The sequence below is a fragment of the Ostrea edulis genome, chromosome 6 (genome assembly GCF_947568905.1).
Source record: "Ostrea edulis chromosome 6, xbOstEdul1.1, whole genome shotgun sequence".
NCBI classification, from domain to species: domain Eukaryota; kingdom Metazoa; phylum Mollusca; class Bivalvia; order Ostreida; family Ostreidae; genus Ostrea; species Ostrea edulis.
Window position 1 is genome coordinate 77,785,020 of NC_079169.1, and position 6,317 is coordinate 77,791,336.

Consider the following 6,317-nt stretch of genomic DNA (forward strand, 5'->3'; position numbering starts at 1 on the left):
TTCAGGTAAATCTCAGCTCTTCTAGCTCATTGGTTCTTGAGAAGAAGATTTTAAAAGATTTTCCCTATATATTTGTATGTAAAACTTTAATCCCCTATTGTGGCCCCATCCAACCCCCGGTGGCCATGATTTGAACAAATTTGAATCTGCACTATGTCAGGAAGCTTTCATGTAAATTTTAGCTTTTCTGGCCCAGTGGTTCTTAAGAAGATTTTTAAATGACCCCACCCTATTTTTGCGATTATCTCCCCTTTGAAAGGGACATGGCCCTTCATTTGAACAAACTTGAAAGCCCTTCACCCAAGGATGCTTTTGGTCGAGTTTGGTTAAAATTGGCCCAGTGGTTCTGGAGAAGAAGTGGAAAATGTAAAAAGTTTACAGACAGACAGACGGACAGACGACGGACAACAGGTGATCAGAAGGTGAGCTAAAAATTAGGCAAATTATAATCATTTGTTGAAATCTCGCAGATTTTGAGTCAAGTGTCGTCTTTTGAAACTTCACTTTCATTTCACTTTGAAGTAAAATAGATAGCGTTTCATGAGGTCATTCCGATATCAGGACATTACACCCTCGGTTTAGTTTAAACCCAAAATAATGAAAAATAACCAGAAAGATATTAGAAATAATATCATTAGAATATATACCAACTCATAAATATAATATATGTCGTAAAACTATATCATTTTTGTATAAATGTCTCATGAGGACATTACACTAAATATCAGGACATCACAACAGATATGAACAATGATGACATATAGAGTCTATTTGGCTATAACTTTATTTACCAAAAACCTGTCCTAGTTTGCTACCGTCCTCCCCCCCAGTCTTCCTTTATCAACCTCTGCAAAGAAGATCTATGCAAATTACAGACTGTCTGTGAAACCTATTATCTTGGGTGATTTTAACATTTGTACAGCCAACAAGAACCTCCTTTATATAAACATTATTTGAATACACTGTACATATGTACTTGGAATTTATTTTGTCTCGACCAAACTATATACTTGATCCAACAAGAGTTACTGGCAACACAGAGTCTGTACTTGATCATATCCTTTTAATTTTAAAACTCAGGTGTTATCACTACTGGTATAAGTAATCATCATTTAACTTTTTGTACAAGGAAAGTATCCAGTTACTTTTAAAGGTCACAATACAATTAGATGCTTTAAAAATTATTCTGTTGAATCAATTCAATTTCTTTTGTCTGGTGTAGACTGGAGTAACTGTTTAAATTGTAAATGTGTCAATGGAGCTTGGTCCATTTTTAACACATATTTACAAATGTATTAGATAGTTTAGCTCCAGTTGTTGAAACAAGAGTCAAGCAGAGAACCGAGCCATGGATGACTTCTTACATTCTGATTCTTACTAGAGATAGAGATAAACATTGTTACTTTTATAGAAAACGCAGACATCAAGAGGACTATAAGCAATTTAATAGATTAAGAAACCTTGTAAAAAGAAAAGTTAAAAAAGCTAGATCATTTTATTTTCCAGACAAAATCAACGAAAATAGGTCTAAACCAAAGAAATTATGGCAGCAACTGAAGAATGTTGATTATAAGAACAAACGAAAAAGTAATGAAACAAGAGATGTTTGTAAAACACATATGCCCCCATGGTGCAAAATTGAACAGGGTTATGCACACACATCATTTAATTGATAGTAGTATCATCAATTCAAAATATTGAGCAGACAATATCTTCCTATGTTATGAGTGGATTGACCATGGGACCTAACAATCAATAGGGGTCATCTACTCCTTATGCTGTACCAGTGTACCAAGTTTGGTGTCAATCAAGCAAATAATTCTTAAAATATAGGAGACAATATATTACTATGTCCAGTTCAACCATTGACCTTTGACCATGTGACCTCAAAATCAATAGGGGTCATCTTCTTCTCAGGATGTACCAGTGTACTAAGTTTGATGTCTGTCAAGCAAAGGGTTATCAAGATATTGAGTGTACAGTATATTACTATGTCCAGTTTGACCTTGTTACCTCAAAAGCAATAGGGGTCATCTTCTGAAGATGTACCAGTGTACTAAGTTTGATGTCTGTCAAGCAAAGGGTTCTCAAGATATTGAACAGACAGTATATTCCTATGTCCAGTTTGACCCTTGACCATGTGACCTCAAAATCAATAGGGGTCATATTCTCCTGAAGATATACCAGTGTACCAAATTTAATGTCTGTCAAGCAAAGGGTTCTCAAGATAATCAACAGACAGTATATTCCTATGTCCAGTTTGATCCTTGACCTTTGACCATGTGATCTCAAAATCAATAGATGTAATCTTCTCCTGAAGACGTATCAGTGTACCAAGATTGATGTCTGTCAAGAAAAGGGTTCTCAAGATACTGAGCAGACAGTATATTTCCATGTCTAGTTTGAACCTTGACTTTTGATCATGTGACCTCAAAATCAATAGGAGTCATCTTCTCCTGAAGACATACCAGTGTACTAAGTTTGATGTCTGTCAAGCAAAGGGTTCTCAAGATATTGAGCGGACAGTATATTCCAATGTCCAGTTTGACCCTTGACATTTGACCATGTGATCTGAAAATTAATAGGGGTCGTCTTCTCCTGAAGATGTACCAGTATACCAAGTTTGATGTCTGTGAAGCAAAGGGTTCTCAAGATATTGAGCGGACAGTATATTCTAATGTCCTGTTTGACCCTTGACCTTTGACCATGTGACCTCAAAATCAATAGGGGTCATCTTCTCCTGAAGTTGTACCAGTGTACCAAGTTTGATGTCTGTCAAGCAAAGGGTTCTCAAGATATTAAACGGACAGTATATTCCTATGTCCAGTTTGACCCTTGACCATGTGACCTCAAAATCAATAGGGGTCATCTTCTTCTGAAGATGTACTGGTGTACCAAGTTTGATGTTTGTCAAGCAAAGGGTTTTCTAGACATTGAATGGTCAGTATATTCCTATGCCCAGTTTGACCCTTGACCATATGACCTCAAAATCAATAGGGGTCATCTACTCCTTAGGATGTACCAGTGTGCTAAGTTTGATGTTTTCAAGATATTGAGCAGACAGTATATTCCTATGTCCAGAGTAGATTGACCCTTGACCTTTTGACCTGAAAAACAATAGGGGTCCTCTTCTACTCATAAGCAACCCACATATGAAATATCATTATCATCAAGTGAATGGTTCTCAAGATATTGAGCAGACAACATGTGGTTTACCGACCGACAGGTGCAAACCAATATGCCCCTCTTCTTTGAAGGGGGGCATAAATATCATTATCATCCAGTGAATGGTTCTCAAGATATTGACCTGACAACATGTGGTCTAGCAATTGACCAACCGACCGACAGGTGCAAACCAACATGCCCCTCTTCTTTGAAGAGGTCATAACTATTGTTTTAAGAATTGATGGACAGGTTCAGCATGAAGGTAAAACTATTGCAGATTTTTTTCAACAGCTTTCTCACTACTATTACATTTAAACTTGTGAGCAAGTTATCTAGTCCTACAAATATGTATAATGCTGCTTCCACTGTATTTAGACAGTTCTATTTTGATAAACATACAAAAAACAAAAGTTCTGTACTTCAGCACCCTGTGACTGAAGAGTTTATATACAAGGATCGAACTAAGAAATTTAAATGTAAATAAAAGTACTGGATTGGATAATATCCCAGTAAGATTTTTAGAAGATGGTGCTTTTTTCATTAAAGAACCTATTATGTATATTGTAAATAAATCCATCTTAAGTGGTTTTGTACCAGATGAATTAAAAAATTGCAAGGTTCAAGCCCCTTTTCAAAAAGTGACAAATTAGAGGTTTTAGGAGTTTTATCCACAGAGTGGTTTATGTCTTATCTATCTGGTAGACAGCAGCAAGTTCATGTCAATAATGTAGCATCCAATTTTAACTCAATAGATTGTGGAGTACCTCAGGGGACAATTTTAGGCCCCTTTGTATTCTTAATTTATTTTAATGATATGCCTATAAGTATTGACAAAGACTGCAAGTTGATTTTATATGCCAACAATATCTTTCTTTGTTGTTTCATCAGGTGATGAAGGTTAGCACTCATTGCAGAAAAAAATCATACGCAGGTTATTTCAATGTTGTAGTCTCTGGTTCTTCATTTACAAACTATGACACTGTCTTAATGGATCATGTTTACTCAAACACTGACAAAAATCTAATTAAATGTTGAGGAGTACTCGAGTCTTACCATTCAAACTACATGTATATATAATTTTCCTGGCACTTATTTCTAAAATCAAAAATTTGGTTGTATTTTTTTGGCAAACTTTTTTAAAAAAGATATAAATGATATTAGATAGATGGCATATGTTGAATATTTTCACACTGATTGCAATGTAGTGACCTAGAGTTACCATTTTATTTTTCATACATGAAGATCCTACCTGACATTTCTGAAAATGGAGGAGAAGCCGCAATACCCTTAAAAACTGCCATGAAAGTTGTGATGTATGGCATATGGCAAGTAGTGCCATAAAGACGTGTAAGCAGAGAACAAGGGGGACAAGAACTTTTGAAAATAACATCAAATTTTTAACAAAAATTTTAAAAATACTGCAATATGAAATTTCAACAAAAATTTCCTACACCATTACTTGCATGTTAACTTCAGCTGCACAAAAAATAGTATGGTACATATTGTATAAAATTGCACGACATAAATCATAGTGATTTAATCCTTTAGAGTACATGTACATATGTTCAAAGCCTTTTAGATACTGAATAACAGACTTTAAACCCCCCTCCCAAAAGCATACATGTTTTATGTCTTTTTTTTGGGTGGCAATATTTAAGTTACACACAGTCCAATTTCACTGTACGATTTATAACAACACAAGAGAACCACACAATCTTTGTTCTCAAATGTTTATACCAATTATTGAATTTCATTAAATATGGTTCTGTGGGGATCTGGGTTAGAATAGCTAGGTCCTCAGAACCCCTTGCTTGTCATAAGAGGCGACTAAATGGGGTGGTCCTTCGGAAAAACTGAGGCCCCGTGTCACAGCAGGTGCGGCATGATTAAAGATCCCTAGCTCCCTCCTTAATGACCATAAGCGCCAAGCATAGGCCTAAATTTTGCAGCCCTTCCCCAGCAATGGTGACATCTCCATATGAGTGAAAAATTCTAAAGAGGGATGTTAAACAATATTCAATCAATGAATCATCAAATATGCTTTATTAAAAAATTGTGTTCTCTTATACAAATGTTTTTGTTTTTGGGATGATAGAAATATGGGCTTCAGTTGCTGTTTGCCGAATGCAGAAGGAAAATTTTAAACCAATGTCAGTATATTTCTCATTGAGCCAAGATAAACTACAGAAAAGCTTATTAGACTCGCACATTCAGTCCAAATGAAACAAAGTTTGTTATGTCTTTAAAAACTTTAATGTACACATCACGAGGATTATATTGCAATGCTAATTAATTTGACTTAATTTATTATAAACTGGCGGTTCTTGGGAGGAAATTCTTTTCAAGGGTTTCATACTATATATATTCCTATATAAAAACCCAAATGGAGACCCCATGGCAACCATAGGGATATCCCCATCAGCTAAACATAACAGGAGAGTATTTGCATTAATTTGATAAACTGTAGACTTGTGGCTCTTGAAAGACTTTTGAACAGCATCTCGTTCATTTCAAATACTGATATAATATCACTTGATGTTAATGATGTAACATAGAACATTGATACAAATCTTTATTTCATCAATATGTCATTTTTAATAATGCCATAAAAATGCATCGGCATTATCTATCACTTAAACAAAACGATATAAACACACATATATGTATATATATCTTTTTTTAAATATTTAAACTCCAGTATACATCCATATGAAATGGTATGTTTGTTAAAGCTTATACTTTGTTAGTAATGGAATTTCACTAAATTCTAGAGAATTTCACAATAAAATATCTGGGCCATCAATGGATGCTATTTTTTCATGAAATAATAAGCTCTCCACTGAAACATTCCGGGTACAAGTTACCATTATTGCACACAATAAAGTTAGTCTGAAATATCTGACGTTTTCCTGGTTTTTATGATTTTGAGATTTACCTGGCATTTCCTAGCTGGCATGGTAAATCTCAAAATCATAAAAAAGCCAGGAAAACATCAGATATTTCGGACTAACGATCAGTAAACAAAGATGTGGTGGGCCAAATGCATTCAAGTAGGTGGTTTTAATATCAAGTATAAATTGTCATAATATTTTAACCCTGATTTACAGTTAAGGATTAGCAAATATTCATAATTTGAAACATTTCACTAGCAT